We start from the raw sequence: 17,624 nt of genomic DNA on the forward strand, positions 1-17,624 counted from the left end.
CCTAATTGCAAGAAAAATAAATTGCATAATGTAAAGAGATAAAATTGCATAAAAATAAAATTTTATATAAAAAAAATTTATTACAAAAACTTCAAAGCTCGAGGCTTGAGAAGAAAGCTAAAAACCTCACTATCTAGGGTTACAAGCTTGATCGGAAGGCCAGTCTCCTCAAAACAAGGGCCTTTGGGGGCTTTTTATAGGCATTTGGGGGTTATAAAGTTTTCAAAACTTTAGATGTAGGACTAAGAGATTTTAGAGGACTGTTAGGGGGGTTTAGGGACTCAAATCTCGCTCAAAAAGCACTTAAATCCATCAAGAAACCCTAAAAATTGTTTCAGCCATCCGATCTTTATCTAAAGGACCCAATTCATCTAATAAATCAAGCCGAAAGCGATTCTGGGCTGTCGGATCACGATCTGGGTGAAGCGCTGCCGTTGGATCGCGCTGCAGAGATGGGATCAGGTCGGATGCATCGCGGACCGTCCGATCAAGGTGCTGAAAGATTTCGTCCATTGGATCGCGCTGCAGAAGGATCCCGTGTTGTCCTAGTATTTATTGATTCTTGCAATTGCCTTGATTACGGTTGGATCTTGACCGGCTGCGATGGTGGCCGTCCGATGGCGCAAAAATATGGAGCGTTGGATCTTGATCAGAGAAGATCGGACCATCGAGTGATGTGAAGTTACCAGGTTGCCCTTCGGACCTTCTTCTCTCTCCTCATGAGCCCTGGACCATGCGCGTGGATCGGGCTCGCGATGCGTTGCGGTGAGCCGAGACTCGCTGATTGGCTGGTTTATGGTGCACCGATGGGTCCATGGTCCAGGCGTCTGTTGCTGTGGACCCGGCGGCTAACCAGATCACCAAATCAGTTGATTTTTGACCAATTTTGACATGATTTGACTCGGGTTTGACCCAATTGAGTCTTCTTTCTTCATTCTTCAATTTCTGGGTCAATTTAACTCCATTTTGCGTAAAATTTATGCCGTTGGAATTCTCTTTCCTTGTTCTTTCTATTGATGACTCTTCTTCTGCAAAATATAATAACAAATATCAATTTTCTAATAAAATTAGATAATTTAGATATTAATTGATACTTTTTATGTCAATTTATGACATAAATCATACCCCCCAACTTAATCATTGCTAGTCCCTTAGCAATGTACCAAAATAAGATCATATTCCAAAAAGATCCTTCCTTTGCAAATTAATTTAAGATCGAAATTCAAGAAGTTTTCTAGTATTACTAAGTAATGAGCTTCGAATTAGAATCGGTAGTCAGTCTACTTAGGAGCTTTCTTAGAGTACACTTAAAGTTTTATAGCACTTGTGTGAGTGATAACTAACTTAGTATTTCAGTATTAACTTGTACAGGCCAATTATATCATTTTTCATAACTTAGTTCGATTAATTTTCTATACACCCCAGATTAAACAAAGAACTAAGGTAGCTTTCACACTGTTTTTTTTTTTTTTTTTTGCTGAGCATCCTGGCCTTCCACCACCGTTTGACGCGAATCTCAACACTTGACTTAGGTGAAGAGACCCGGTTACTAGGCTTAGGGCAATCCATATTTACTCTGTGTTTTGCATTTTATTTCAACAGATAGCTCTTTCCTTAAATTCAAATTTCTTCAATTGGGGTGTAGAAAAAATTATCTAATTTAAATAATACTCAAATCCTTAATTGGCTTTACAATAACACCTACTTTACCTTGTTAGTGTGCATGTGCAATTGGAAGTGCTAATAGTCTTTAAATGACCTAGGCCACCAAGAGTCTAACCAGCTAATCTTCTCCGTGACTCACTACATTTATTAGCAAATACTTTCTAACTTACTCTTATTTCTTTTCTAGATTAATTTATTTTAAATTTTTTTTAATATATTAAATGCAAGAAATAACTCATAGTGGAAGGAAAAGGAAATGATAACACCTGATTTTGTTCAAGCTCTCCCCCCAACTTGACCGACATTGTCCCCAATGGAGTTTATCTAATTTATTTGTCCTAAGCAAACTGAAAACAAAGAAAGCATTAGAAATTAAATAAGCTGGGTTGCCTCCCAGAAGCGCTAAGTTTTATGTCTTCAGCCAGATCAAACCTCAAAGCAATTTAATCAGAATAAGTTGGTTCATAAAGAACCATGGCATCTTCAACAGTCTCGACAGGTAATTCCAAGAATGGTTTTAATTGTTGACCATTAACTTTAAAGATAACACCATTACTTGGGTTTTCTATCTCAACAGCTCCGTGTGAAAATACTTCCTTTACTAAAAATGATCCTGTCCATCTAGACCTAAGCTTTCCTGGAAACAGATGTAATCTAGAGTTATATAAGAGCACCTTTTATCCGATATTGAAAGTTTTTCTCATAATTGATTGATCATGAAATGCTTTGGTTTGTTCCTTGTATATCCTTGCATTTTCATAGGCTTCATTTCTAAGTTCTTCTAATTCATTCAACTGAAGCTTCCTATGGTTTCCAGCGTCGTTCAAATTTGTATTTAGTTGTTTGATGGCTCATATGGCTTTGTGTTCTATCTCAATAGGCAAGTGACATGGTTTACCAAACACAATCCTATAAGGAGACATTCCTAGATTGGTCTTGAAAGCGGTTCGGTATGCCCAAAGTGCATCAATTAATTTCAAAGACCAATCCTTTCTATTGGCACTAACAGTTTTTTTCAGGATCTGTTTGATTTATCGGTTTGACACTTCAACTTGCCCACTAGTTTGAGGATGATATGGTGTGGCCAATTTGTGGGTGACATTATACTTTTTCATCAATGTTGCAAAAGGTCAGTTACAAAAATGGGTTCTCCGATCACTAATGATTGTCCTAGGAATACCGAAACGGGCGAGAATATTTTCTTTAAGAAACTTAATGACCATTTTGCTATCGGGTGTTCTACATGCAATTGCTTCTACCCATTTTGAAACATAATCAACTGCTACTAGAATATATTCATTTCCAAAAGAATTTGAAAATGGTCCCATGAAATCGATCCCCCAAACATCAAAAACTTCAACTACCAAGATTGGGTTGAGTGGCATCATGTGTCGCTTGATGATTCGACCCATTTTCTGACATTGAGCACAACTTTTACAATATTCATGAGCATCCTTAAACAAATTGGGCCAATAAAAACCACATTGAAGAACCTTAACAGCAGTTTTCTTAGACGCGAAGTGACCCCCACATGCTTGATCATGACAAAAAGATAAAATATTCATGACTTCGTTATCTGGGATATACCTTCTAATAATTTGATCAGGACATTGTTTAAAAAGATAAGGATCATCCCAAATGAAATACTTTACTTGGGCAAAGAATTTATATTTATCCTGCTTAGTCCAATGAGAAGGTATCTTACCTATGGCTAAATAATTTACAATATCAGCAAACCAAGGTTCAGTAGACACAGACATGAGTTGCTCATCTGGAAAAGATTCATTGATGGGTGGTTCACTAGATGGTACGACTAAAATTCGGGACAAATGATCTGCTACAACATTCTCAGTGCCTTTCTTGTCCCTAATTTCTAGGTTAAATTCTTGAAGGAGCAAAATCTATCTGATTAAGCGTGCCTTGGCATCCTTCTTTGCTAGGAGATGTCTAATGGCTGAGTGATCGGGGTAAACAATGGTGTGGGTCCCAACCAAATAAGATCTAAATTTTTCTAAAGCAAAGACAACGGCAAGGAACTCCTTCTCAGTTGTGGTGTAGCTAAGCTGCGCATCATTTAAGGTTTTACTTGCATAATATATCATTCTAGGCAGCTTATTTATCCGTTGACCTAAGATTGCGCCCACAACATGATCGGACGTATCACACATTAATTCAAATGGTTCAGACCAGACAGGAGGATGAATGATTGGAGCTGATACAAGTACTTTTTTTAGAAATTCAAAAGATTCCAAGCACTCATGAGTAAATTCAAATTTGGTATCCTTTGCCAAAAGATTAGTCAGTGGACGTGCTACTTTGCTAAAGTTGGCAATAAACCTTCTATAGAATCCAGCATGACCTAAAAATGAACATATTTCTTTCACAGATTTAGATGGTGGAAGACTTGCAATTAGATCTATTTTGGCCTTGTCTACTTCAATCCCCTTTTTAGAAATGACATGGCCAAGAACTATTCCCTGTTTGACCATAAACTGATATTTTTCCCAGTTGAGAACTAAGTACTTCTCCTTACATCGTTCTAGAACTAATTGCAGGTGATTCAGACACTCGGAGAAGGTTAGGCCAAAAATAGAAAAGTCATCCATAAAAATTTTAGAAATCGTTCTATCATATCTGAAAACATGCTGATCATGCATCTCTGGAAGGTTGCCGGTGCATTACATAGTCCAAAGGGCATTCGTCTATAGGCAAAAGTACCAAATGGACAGATGAATGTAGTCTTTTCTTGATCTTCAGCGGCTATGGGGATCTGGTTGTAACCGGAGTATCCATCAAGAAAATAGTAAAACTCTTGTTCGGCTAGTCTTTCCAACATTTGATCAATAAATGGCAAAGAAAAGTGATCTTTCCTTGTCGCAGCATTCAACTTTCTATAGTCTATACAGACCCTCTATCCCGTTTGGATCCTAGTCGGGATAAGTTCGTTTGCATCATTTTGGACCACTGTTACCCCAGATTTCTTGGGTACTACTTGAACTGGGCTTACCCAAGAGCTATCAGAAATAGGATAAATTATTCTACTATCTAGGAGTTTCAGAATCTCCTTTTTAACTACATCCTTCATAGCTGGATTAAGCCTTCTTTGGGCTTCTCTTGTTGGTTTAGCCTCTTCCTCTAAGTATATTCTATGTTGAACTATAGAAGGACTTATTCCTTTGATATCTGCTATGGTCCAACCTATTGCTTCTTGATTTGCTTTTAGAACTGACACTAACTCCTCTTCTTGCTTGGGATCTAGGTTTGATGCAATAATTACAGGCAAAGTTTCTTTGGGTCCTAGATATGCATACTTGAGATGTTCTGGGAGGGGTTTCAGTTCTAAAATGGGTGCTTCCTCTATCGATGGTTTAGGTGATGATTTCACTATCTCAATGATTGGTTCAGTAGAAAGTGTCGATTCCTGATTAATCTGATTTTCTTTAAGTATTTCATTGACATCCTCAGACTCATGGATTAACCAGGGGTTAGACTCTAGGTCGACTTCATCATCACTAATGTCAATGGATTCATAAATACCATCTTGGACTACATTGACATCAGCATGAGAAGAGGATTCCTGTTCTAAGTTAAAAACATTAAGCTCAATGGTCATATTCCCAAAGGATAGCTTCATTAGACCATTTCGACAATTGATTTCAGCATTGGCCGTAGCTAAGAATGGTTTTCCTAAAATGACAGGTATATGTCCTTTAGGATTCGCAACTGGCTCAGTCTCTAAAACAATAAAATCTACAGGAAAAATAAAATTTTCAACCTTTATCAGAACATCCTCGACCATTCCCTTAGGGATCCTGAGAGATCTATCGGCTAACTGTAATGTGATCCCAGTAAGTTGAAGTTTTTCTAATCCTAGTTGCTCATACACCGAATATGGAAGGATATTCACACTAGCTCCTAGATCTAGCAAGGCCTTTTTTATATTGGTTTCTCCAATAACACAAGAAATTGTTGGAGCTCTAGGGTCCTTATATTTAATTGGCATATGGCTAGATAGGTATGAACTGACACTTGCAGCCAAAAATACTTTCTTTGGTACATTAGTGATCCTTTTCCTAGTGCAAAGATCTTTTAAAAATTTGGCATAAGTTGGAACCTGATGGATTATATCTAAAAGAGAAATATTAACTTGGACTTGTTTAAATACCTCTAAAATTTTGTCTAAATATTCAGATTTATTGGATTTCAGTCTGTTTGGAAAAGGAGCTCTAGGACTTTTAAGTACTGGACTAGGTGAATTTTCAGTTTCTGATGCTTGAAGTTGAAAGGTAGTAGTTTTAGAAGGTGACTCGGCAGATGAGTCCTCTATATCATCAAGTACAACTACCTTATTGTCTATTTGTTTTCCCGATCTTAAGGTATGAATGGCATTTACACCATTAACTTGGTTTCCTTGTTGGGGTCGTGGACCATTTTGGTTCCTAGGATTTGGCTCAGGTTGGCTAGGTAACCTACCATGTTCTCGTTCACTAATGGTCGAAGCCAGCTGACTTACTTGCATTTCCAGACGGGCTATAGCTTGGGTGTTATTATTTATGAATTGACCCGTGGTTTGCATAAAGCTGGTATGTGTCTTCATCATGGCTTCTAGGCTTTTCTCTAAAGAGGTAATTTTCTTGTCATTATCATGGAAGCCTGGCGGGTTGTTCATTACTGGGTTGGACCTTAGATTTTGCTGATTGAAATTTGGATTGCCTACATTAGGATTCTGGGACCATGAGAAATTCGGGTGATTCCTCCAACCTGGGTTATATGTGGGTGCATAAGGATTGTTCAATGGTCCTTGATAGGTGGCATTCACCTGTGCACACTCATTCGAGTAGGAACATTCTTCTAAGACATGGTCTGGTGCATTGCACCCTTTACACATGGGTGCAGATATTTGATTTACATTGGCTGGTCTTTGTAATTCTAAGGCTTCCAATCTACGTGTTAAGGTTGCAATCTTGGCCTCTGATGCTAGGGTTGGTTGAATTTGATGCATTCCTCCTCTTGAAGGTGTAGCTTTATTAGGTTCCCTAGTTGTTTCTCACTGTAAATTTTTCTCGGCTAGGTCTTCTAAGAATTGCCAAGCTTCAGTAGTTTCTTTGTCCATAAATTGGCCTTGGCACATGGACTCTAGCATGGTTCTTGAGTTTGAATCTAACCCCTCATAGATGATCTGGCATAGTCTCCAAGTTTCTATTCCATGGTGTGGGCATTGGGTCAAAAGATTCTTGAAACGATCAAAGTACTTCCAAAATGATTCACCAGCTAGTTGGTAAAATTGATTTATTTCATTCCTAATCCTAGCTGTTTTATGATGGGGGAAATATTTTTTCAAAAATGTTCTCACAAAGCCCTCCCAGGTAGTGACAGAATGGTTTGGCAGACTATAAAGCCACTTCTTAGCATTATCCTTAAGGGCAAAGTTGATTAATCTAAGTTTGACCTCATCCTCTGTTAATTGCAGTTTCATGGTTGCACATATCTCCTCAAATTCTCTAATAAATATATAAGCATCCTCTAATCCTGTGAATTTTGGAAGCATATCTATGATTTGAGGTTTGATTTCAAAATTGTTAGCTGTGGGTTGTGGCAACCTGATACAAGATGGTTGGATGGAGCCAACTGGACAACACAAATCCTTAAGGGTCATGGGTTAGATTGGTTCAGCCATTGAAACAACAGGAATTGACTCAATTCTAACTAGACGACCCGACACTCTTCTCCACACATGAGGTGTACGGTTCTCGATGTTTATACAATTTTTTTTTATAAAATTTTTATGTATAAGAAAAAGAAAGAAAAGAGAAAAAGTTCTAAAGAAAAGATCCTAAGGAGTCCTAAATCTAAAGAAAAGTAACCAAATTAATTTAAATTTTAATAATTTTTTTTTATTTTTTAAACAAGTGAAACAATAAATTAAACTCAATCTATCCTAGGGTTAACCTAAATCTAGACAGCTCCTAACTGTTCCAGGATGACCCTTCAAGTCTTCCAAGTGGAGATTGATCAACTAGTTAGCCAGGTAAGTATAAGAGGTGGGAGGTTCACTCATCGTTGTCTTTCTAGACACCAAACGAGTTGGCCAGGCCAGCAACTGAACCAATTTAACAAACCACCCTCAGGGACTTGCCTAGACACCAACTAATCAAACAACTCAAACTTGGTAGAACTCTTAGGGTTCCTTGTCCTATTGAGCTCGAATTCCTTAAGGTTGACGTCTAATTGATTTTAAGATTAAAGGTCTAGGTAATGCAATATGATGGAGATGGTTTTTGGGCTAAGGAAGGGTAATGAAATCCCCACCTTATCTTGTTAATGGGTTGATGCCCTTAGATTAATTATGAAAATACAAATGCAAATAAACAAGATGACCAAGAATGTAAAAGATTTTAATTTAGAATTTTTTTTTATTTTGATATTTTACTTCATGATTATGAAATATCTTTTGTTTTATTTTATTTTATTTTTTTATTATTTTTTTATGATTAAGTAAATTCAAATGATTAGGTCTAAAAGGAAAAGTAATTAACTAAAAATAATAAAAGAGAAATTAGAAGCGTACCTGAGTTTTTCAGCAATCACCAACTAAATCTAGAAACCTAAAGGAAAAAGAAAGAGAGTTACAAAGCACGAAGAACAAATATTTGAAAACAATTTAAAACGCCAAATCCCTGACAACGGCGCCAAAAACTTGATGTGCAAATCTTAAAATTTGTAAATAAAATCGCAAGCACACAGTATGCAGAGTAGCACGACCAGCGAGTACGGGTCGATCCCACAGAGACTTGGTTTAAAAATAATTTTCAAATCTATGCTCAAGCGAGCTTTAACGAAAATCGAAAATCGAAAGTTGTTTGCTAAAGACAATAAGACTAAGGATCTAGGGTTTTTGAATCCACTAGATCTAGATTAGGGAATTCTACCTAGAATTTTTCTTATTGATCCTAACGACTACTCCTCTTGTCTTTCTCAAGCATAGATTATGAAGGGACTAAGGCCCAACGATAATCCATCAAGATTCTTTACAAGGGAGTAGTAACTAGGATCCCTTAGGGTTTTCTCCTCCTATGCACTGAATCAAGCATGAACTATGAAGGGACTCTGACCCAACTGTAGTTCATCAAAAATTCTTGACAAAAGAGGAAGAAAAAAAAATCCTAAGAAAAAGAAAGAACCCTATATAAAATTCCTACTCATGATCTAGCTTCATCGCAAACCCTAGAAGGGATGCTTAGCTAGACATGATCTAAATCTACTTGCAAAATTTAAATGCAGAAAAATAAACTACCCTAATTTCATAAATTAAACTATCCTAATTGCATAAATTTAAACTGCATAATTTAAACTAACCTAATTGCATAAAATTAAATTGCATAAATTAAACTATCCTAATTGCAAGAAAAATAAATTGCATAATGTAAAGAGATAAAATTGCATAAAAATAAGATTTTATATAAAAGAAATTTATTACAAAAATTTCAAAGCTCGAGGCTTGAGAAGAAAGCTAAAAACCCCACTATCTAGGGTTACAAGCTTGATCGGAAGGCCAGTCTCCTCAAAACAAGGGCCTTTTGGGGCTTTTTATAGGCATTTGGGGGTTATAAGGTTTTCAAAACTTTAGATGTGGGACTAAGAGATTTTAGAGGGCTGTTAGGGGGGTTTAGGGGCTCAAATCTCGCTCAAAAAGCACTTAAATCCATCAAAAAACTCTAGAAATTATTTCAGCCGTCCGATCTTCATCTAAAGGATCCAATTCATCTAATAAATCAAGCCGGAAGCGATTCTGGGCCGTCGGATCACCATCTGGGTGAAGCGCTATCGTTGGATCGTGCTGCAGAGATGGGATCAGGTTGGATGCATTGCGGACCGTCCGATCAAGGCGCTGGAAGATTTTGTCCGTTGGATCGTGCTGCAGAAGGATCCTGTGTTGTCCTAGTGTTTATTGATTCTTGCAATTGCCTTGATTACGGTTGGATCTTGACCGACTGCGATGGTGACCGTCCGATGGCGTAAAAATGTAGAGCGCTGATCTTGATCAGAGAAGATCGGACCATCGAGTGATGTGAAGTTACCAGGTTGCCCTTCGGACCTTCTTCTCTCTCCTCATGAGCCCTGGACCGCGCGCGTGGATCGGGCTCGCGATGCGTTGCGATGAGCCGAGACTCGCTGATTGGCTGGTTTATGGTGCGCCGATGGGTCCATGGTCCAGGCGCCTGTTGCTGTGGATCAGGCGGTTAACCAGATCACCAAATCAATTGATTTTTGATCAATTTTGATCTGATTTGACTCGGATTTGACCCAATTGAGTCTTCTTTCTTCATTCTTCAATTCCTGGGTCAATTTAACTCCGTTTTACGTAAAATTTATGCCGTTGGAATCTTCTTTCCTTGTTCTTTCTATTGATGACCTCTTCTTCTACAAAATATAATAACAAGTATCAATTTTCTAATAAAATTAGATAATTTAGATATTAATTAATACTTTTTATGTCAATTTGTGACATAAATCACCCCCTATCGATGATCTTCATGCTTGATTTTCTCTCTTTTCTCCGATTGAGGCCGCGACCACCCTTGCTCGTGCTCGTTGAAAATTGGAGCCGACAACGCTGCTGAAGCTTGAGGTAACACTCCGACCTTTCTTCTTCTCCCTCTTCTCCTCTTTTCCATGGTTTCGCACACCCTCACCGACCGTCGGGATCGTTGAAAAATCCATAAAACATCATGCCTTATTTTTCTCCTATTCGGTCGAGCCCTTTCTTCCTCTTTTCCGACCACCAGCGCCATCGCTCATGGTGCAGCACCTATGGGTCATGATCTCCACCTCCCTAGCCTCTTTCTCTGAAGGTCATGGCCGTCGGTGGTTGACTAATGATCGGAGAAATCCAAGAAAAGGGATGGATCCCCTATTTTCATTTTTTTCTAAATCTTCCGTCAGTCGAGCCTCGCTGTCGGCGATCTCTTGCTCTCCACTGTCGGCCGCCACTGTCGGACCTCCGACCGTGCTGTCGTCCTTCGCAGGAGCCCGAGCCATCGAGCCCCTTCCCTCGCTCCCTCCTCTGTTCGGCCAGGAAGAGAAAGAAGAAAAGAAAAGAAAGAAGAAGAAGAAGAAAAGAAAAGGAAAAGAAAAATAAAAAACAAGAAAGAAAAGAAAAGAAAAAAAAGAAAAGAAAAGAAAAAAAAGAGAGAAAAAAAAGGGGAGAATTTTTTTTCTCCTCTCGCCCCTCTTTCTCCCTCTTTCTCTCTCTTCTCTCTCCATTTTCTCTCTCTAAAAAATTTCTCTCTCCTCCTTTCTCTCTCTAAGAAGATCTATAGATCCTATATTGGGCCATCTTTTTTCTTTTTAGGGACCTATGACCCCAAATCGATTCAGTGTTTGGGTGGTCTATCAGACTGATCACCTAATCAATCACTTTCTGTTATTATTTAATTTTATTGAATCTATAGAATAAAAATTGATTCTGATTTAATATTTTAAATAAGATTATCTGATTCATTTAAGGAAGATAAAAGATCTAGGATGAAAAAAATAAGTAACCCTGACACTTCTTACTTACTTTTGAAATTATTGACTATTTTATCATGAAAAGAATTATTTCATATTTTCATAAAATAAAGATCGAGCATATGCATTGTGAAATTCATGATTCATCACAAAATAGTGATTTATAAATATTTTAATATGAATGACTTTTTATGAAATATGAACTCCATATTTATGAAATGTATGCTCTATTATAAAAGAATGATTTCACAATCATTTTACTGTTAAAGATTATTTATGGATTATGAATTTTATAAAATTATCTAGTATCTTATTTATATATAATTTAAGAAAATATGATTTGATGAAATATGGCATAAGAATGCCTATCTTAAGAAACATAGAAAAAAGGGCTCTCAGGTAGCTATGTACGATCCTACCAATGGGTAATAGTTATTGGCATATGATCCTGTCAGTGGGTAATAGTAATTAACATATGACCCTGTCAATGGGTAATAGTAATTGGTATACGATCTTGTCAATAGATAATAGTAGTTGGTATATGATTATGGCCCTGTTACGGATATAATAGTGATCTTAGCATTTAGTCTGAGAGAATTATTAAGAATCATGATATGAAAAGAATGACAAATGATTTATAACTTTATATACAAAGTTGACATAATTTATGAATTTATTTATACTGTGCATTGAAACTATGTTTATATAAATTACATGATTTATGCATGTGCAAGAGTATTATTGATTTATGATATATTGTTATCATAAAAATTTTATGTTTCAATGATAATTATTTTTTCTAAATGATTTATTGATGCATGTATAAACTTATGCTTGATCTGAATGAGATAGTGTAAGGTTTGCTTACTGAGCTGGTGTAGCTCATATCTTTTTATTTTTTTTCTGTCCAGATAAATAAGGTTAGAAAATAAAGATGATCTAGGCTGGAGGATCTACACCAGTAAGTATGGAGATTGGCAGTTGAAATTGAATTTATAGGATTATTATGGGCTTGTAATCAACTACTGATAAATTTTGATATATGGGTTTAGTGTTATCTTTTGGATTTAGTCACTCTGACTCAATATTGGTTTATTTACTTGATGAATAATGAAATTAAAATTTTTGTTATAATTTATTTTTGATGGATTTTAGCTGATTATGATTAATTGACTTTGTGTTATCAAGGACTGCATCTCTTGATATCATGATCGTGTTATGTTCCGTATTTGGGGTGTAATATTTTATGGTATCAGAGCCATAGGTTTGATCAAGGGTAAACTTAAAGTCTAGCAATGGGTAGATAGGTCTCGTTGAGCTTGATCATGTTTAACTAAATAAGAACAGATAAATTTTCTTAGAGTTTTCATTACTCATTTAAAGAAGATAATTAATGCTAGTATTTTTTATCTAGATGATAATGAGTAATAGAGAGAATGAAGTCTCGATAAATTCTGTCAATAGAAAGAGAGGAGCAAGAAGGACTACAAGAAAAAATACCAGCCAATCAGTTGAGCAGGTTCCTAATGCATCGGCCACTTAGGCAGATATTGCTGGGGTATGCCAAGTAGTGGCCCAACTTATGCAACAACGGTAGACACAACTTGCTTCTCAACCCACACCATCTTTAGAGTCATATTACGAGAGATTTAGAAGGCTTAATTCATCACTGTTTGAGGATGGACCTGACCCTCTGGTTGCAGAGACATGGATTCGAGAAATGAAAAAGATGTTTGATGCACTATAGTATCCTGAGGATGTGAAGGTTAGGTTAGCAATTCCTATGTTAAAAGAAAATATCGAGTTTTGGTGGACTGCAATAAAGACTGCATATGAAAATAATGATAATCAATTGATATGAGAGGAGTTGAAAAAGAGATTTTTTGACCAATATTTTTCTGAGTTAGTGAGATTAGTGAAAGAAAATGAGTTCTTAGATTTGAAGCAAAAAGATGATATGACAGTACTGGAATATGCAAACAAATTCAATGAGTTAAGTCGATTTTGCCCTCAATTTTTAGAGTATGAAAAAAGTAAAGCAAATAGATTTGAGCATGATCTACGATATAAAATTTGCTCTCGTTTGTCCTCTCATCTTTTTAATGGCTATAAAGATGTACTAAAATTAGTTTTGAAAGTTGAATCAGATATTAAAAGATCGAAGGAAGAAAAAAAAATAGGAAAAGGTCTAGACCAATGAGACTTAGAATGACCATCATGATGATTTAGAGAACCACTCTAATAAGAAGAAAGAAATTGAAATTTGTGAGTACTGTGGTAGAACTCATAGTGGGCCTTGTTATAAGAAACTCAGAATGTGCTTTGAGTGCGGCAAGAAAAGACATTTAGCACGAAATTATCTTAATAAAAAGAATGACTCTAAGTCCACCAAACTCACTGATCAAAACCAAAAAGAGAATGCACAAATATTTGTTTTGACTGAACAGGATGCCAATACAGGTGATCAAGTCATTACAGGTATGATTCTAGTCAACCCGTAGATGCCCATGTGTTATTTGATTTTAATTTTGTTATTCTTCTGTGTTTTTCAAGTTTAACTACATATTCAAAGAATTGAATAAATTACTACGTGTGATCTCTTCACTTAAGAAAAATTATTCTCACCGATGCTTTATTTAAGAATTGCGTCATAAGAAAAGTAGAGTTGACAGAAACTGATCTAAAGTATGATAAAGATAATATAGAGATAAGGTATCTTTATTTATTTGAAAATGAAGGTATATCAAGTTTCGAGGATGAAACTTTCTCTTAATGGGGGTAGAATGCAATACCCTGTCCTAAAGCCCCTTAAGCCCACCCGAAAGCGGCCCATCAATCCCAAAAAAAAAAAAAAAAGAGAAACGGGAAGAAGACTCCCGATAGGAGTCTTCTTCTCCGACAAGCCCAGTTTGGAATGGGAGTCCTAAGACTATTGGGGTCCTAGGGCTTCGGGAGTCTTCTTCTCCGGCAAGCCCCATTTGGAATGGGAGTCCTAGGACTACTGGGGTCCTAGGACTCTCTATAAATAAGTCCTCCCCTCCCTAAGATCCCTCACCGACGATCTTCAAGCTTGATTTCTCCTCTTTTCTCTGATTGAGGTTGCGACCACCCTTGCTCGTGCTCGTCAAAAATTGGAGCCGACAATGCTACTGAAGCTTGAGGTAAGACTCTGACTTTTCTTCTTCTCCCTCTTCCCCTCCTTTCTATGATTTCACACACCCTCGTCGGCCATCGGGATCGTCAGAAAATTCACAAAACATCATGCCCTATTTTTTTCCTGTTCGATCAAGCCCTTTCTTCCTCTTTTCCGACAACCAGCACCGAAGCCCATGGTGCCGCACCCATGGGTCATGACCCCCACCTCCCTAGCCTCCTTCTCTGAAGGTCATGGCCATCGGTGATCGGCCAATGATCAGAGAAATTCAAGAAAAGGGGGGGTCCCCTATTTTTCATTTTTTTTAAATCTCCGTCGGTCGAGCCTTGCTGTCGGCGATCTCTTGCTCCCTGCTGTCAGCCGCCACTGTCGAACCTCCACCCGTGCCGCCACCCTTCGTAGGAGCTTGAGCCACCGAGCCCCTCCCCTCGGTCCCTCCTCTGTTCGGCCAGGAAGAGAAAGAAGAAAAGAAAAGAAAGAAGAAGAAGAAGAAAAGAAAAGGAAAAGAAAAAGAAAAAAAAAAAGAGGATTTTCTCTCCCCTCTTTCTCCCTCTTTCCCTCTCTTCTCTCTCCACTTTTTCTCTCTATTTTCTATCTCTAAAAATTTTCTCTCTCCTCTTTTCTCTCTCTAAGAAGACCTATGGATCCTATATTAGGCCATCTTTTTTTTTTAGGGATCTCTGATCCTGAATCGATTTAGTGTTCAGGTGGTCTATCAGACTGGTCACCTAATCAATCACTTTCTGTTATTATTTAATTTTATTAAATTTATGAAATAAAAATTAATTTAAATTTAATATTTTAAATAATATTATCTGATTCATTTAAGGAAGATAAAAGATCTAGGACGAAAAAGATAAGTAACCCCGACACTTCTTACTTACTTTTGAAATTATTAACTATTTTATCATGAAAAAAATTATTTCATATTTTCATAAAATAAGGATTGAGCATATGCATTGTGAAATTCATGATTTATCATAAAATAATAATTTATAAATATTTTAAAATAAATAATTTTTTATAAAATATGAACTCCATATTTATAAAATGTACGCCCTATTATGAAAGAATGATTTCATGATTGTTTTACTGTTAAAGATTATTTATGGATTATAAATTTTATAAAATTATTTAATATCTTATTTATATATGATTTAAAAAAATATGATTTGATGAAATATGACATAAGAATGCCTATCTTAAGAAACATGATAAAAAGGACTCTCAGATAGCTATGTACGATCCTGCCAATAGGTAATAGTTATTGGCATATGATCCTGTCAGTGGATAATAATAATTGGCATACGATCCTGCCAATGGATAATAGTAGTTGGTATACGATCCTGTCAATTGATAATAGTAGTTAGTACATGATTATGGCTCTATCACGGGTATAATAGTGACCTTAGCATTTAGTTTAAGAGAATTATTAAGAATCATGATATGAAAAGAATGATAAATAATTTATAACTTTATATACAAAGTTGACATAATTTATGAATTTATTTATACTATGCATTAAAAACTATGTTTATGTAAATTGCATGATTTATGCATGTGCAAGAGCATTATTGATTTATGATATATTGTTATTATGAAAATTTTATGTTTCAATAATAATCATCTTTTCTAAATGATTTATTGTTGCATGTATAAACTTATGCTTAATCTGGGTAAGATAGTGTAAGATTTGCTTACTGAACCGGTGTAGCTCATATCTTTTTATTTTTTTTTTCTGTCCATACAAATAAGGTTAGGAAACAAGGATGATCTAGGCTGGAGGGTCTACACCAGTAAGTATGGAGATTGACAGTTGAAATTGAATTTATAAGATTATTATGGGCTTGTAATCAACTACTGATGAATTTTGATATATGGGTTTAGTGTTATCTTTTGGATTTAGTCGTTGTGATCCAATATTAATTTATTTACTTGATCAATAATGGAATTGAAATTTTTGTTATAACTTATTTTTGATGGATTTTAGCTGATTATGATTGATTGGCTTCGTATTATCGAGGGTTGCATCCCTTGATAGCATGACCATGTTATGTTCCGGATTTGGAGCGTGACATACCATGGTCAACCAAGCAAAGTTGAGCATGCGCATTGGTGATGACCAACCCAAAAATCCAGCTGAAGTGCACTAGTTGAAGAAGCATTGAATATAATTCTAATTTTTCAATGCGTAAATAAAATTTATGGAACTAAGAAATAAATGTTTTATTCTAATATCTAACATTGAGTTGGTAGAGGCAATCTTGAATAGGGTGAGAAAGTCCTTATTGAGGCAACAAGACAGACAGAAAACATCATAGGAGGTCTCCTTTGCCACCTTGACCTATGAGGAATGGATGGCAGAAGGAGGTGGAGAGAGGTAGGGCCTTGGGTGAGATGCGGTCTCCTACCCCTTCGGTCTAATCATTAGTATGGTGATGTAGAGGATATTTCAACTAATCTTGGTGTGATCCAAGGTGAAACCAGCTCAGCATAATTGATCTCATCCTCTCAGATATGGATGACCTGAAATGATCATACTAATATGAGAATATTGGTGATAGTTATGCCCACAATCATTTTGACATTATTAAAGTGCTAGTAGTCGCTGGGGCACATGATTAGTCATTACGTCCAATTTAAACCATGAACTAGCCGTTGCTTTACAATTACTGTCTATATCATGCTTTTAGTGAAAATGGCTATCGACCTCTCTCTATAAATAGAAAAGAATAGGAGACCCTTGGATAAGTCTTTGGAGACGCATTCCATTGCTTTTATTCTCTTATTTTTCATTCTCTCTTCCATTGTTCTTGAGATTCCAACGAACTTGAGTATTAGAAGGTCCTCTATCAGAAAAACTCTAGCAAGAAGATTTTTTTTTCTGGTTTAGTAGTCAACCATAAAGTAGCAATAGTCACACTGACCTAAGCATCACCTCGGCCTTATTGACCTCAGCTTGATCTCAGAGTTCGGTCCTATCAACCTCAGCTCGATCTTAGAGTACAGCAGCTATAGATGGACCCCAGCAAATGAGAGTTACTTGTTAATAATCTCTTCGTTAACCTTGGCTCATCTTTTTGTTACTTCTCGAATTAGATGACGTGGTATACAATAAAAATTCTCTATATGATACAACAAAGATTTTTTAGTAGAATTTTTATTCCACCACAAAGAATCTCCTACTAGGGGTGTGCATGGTTCTATTTGAATTGATTTGGGGTCAATTTTCCAACCAAACTAATTTGAATCAATTTTCTAAAATTGAAATCGAAACCAAACCCACTATATAAAA

General features: G+C 36.4%; 1 protein-coding gene and 1 non-coding gene across 2 annotated transcripts in view; one reads left to right on the forward strand and one right to left on the reverse strand.

Moving 5' to 3' along the window:
- LOC105039213 (probable 2-oxoglutarate-dependent dioxygenase AOP1) overlaps positions 1-17,624 on the reverse strand; it is a 92,707-nt gene that overhangs the window by 15,151 nt on the left and 59,932 nt on the right. The gene's annotated exons all lie outside the window — the stretch shown is intronic.
- Positions 6,867-6,973, forward strand: LOC140854934 (small nucleolar RNA R71). Its single transcript, XR_012138028.1, has one exon. It is a non-coding gene; the product is annotated as a small nucleolar RNA R71 (small nucleolar RNA).

Source organism: Elaeis guineensis, chromosome 1, assembly GCF_000442705.2.
Source record: "Elaeis guineensis isolate ETL-2024a chromosome 1, EG11, whole genome shotgun sequence".
Lineage (NCBI taxonomy): Eukaryota > Viridiplantae > Streptophyta > Magnoliopsida > Arecales > Arecaceae > Elaeis > Elaeis guineensis.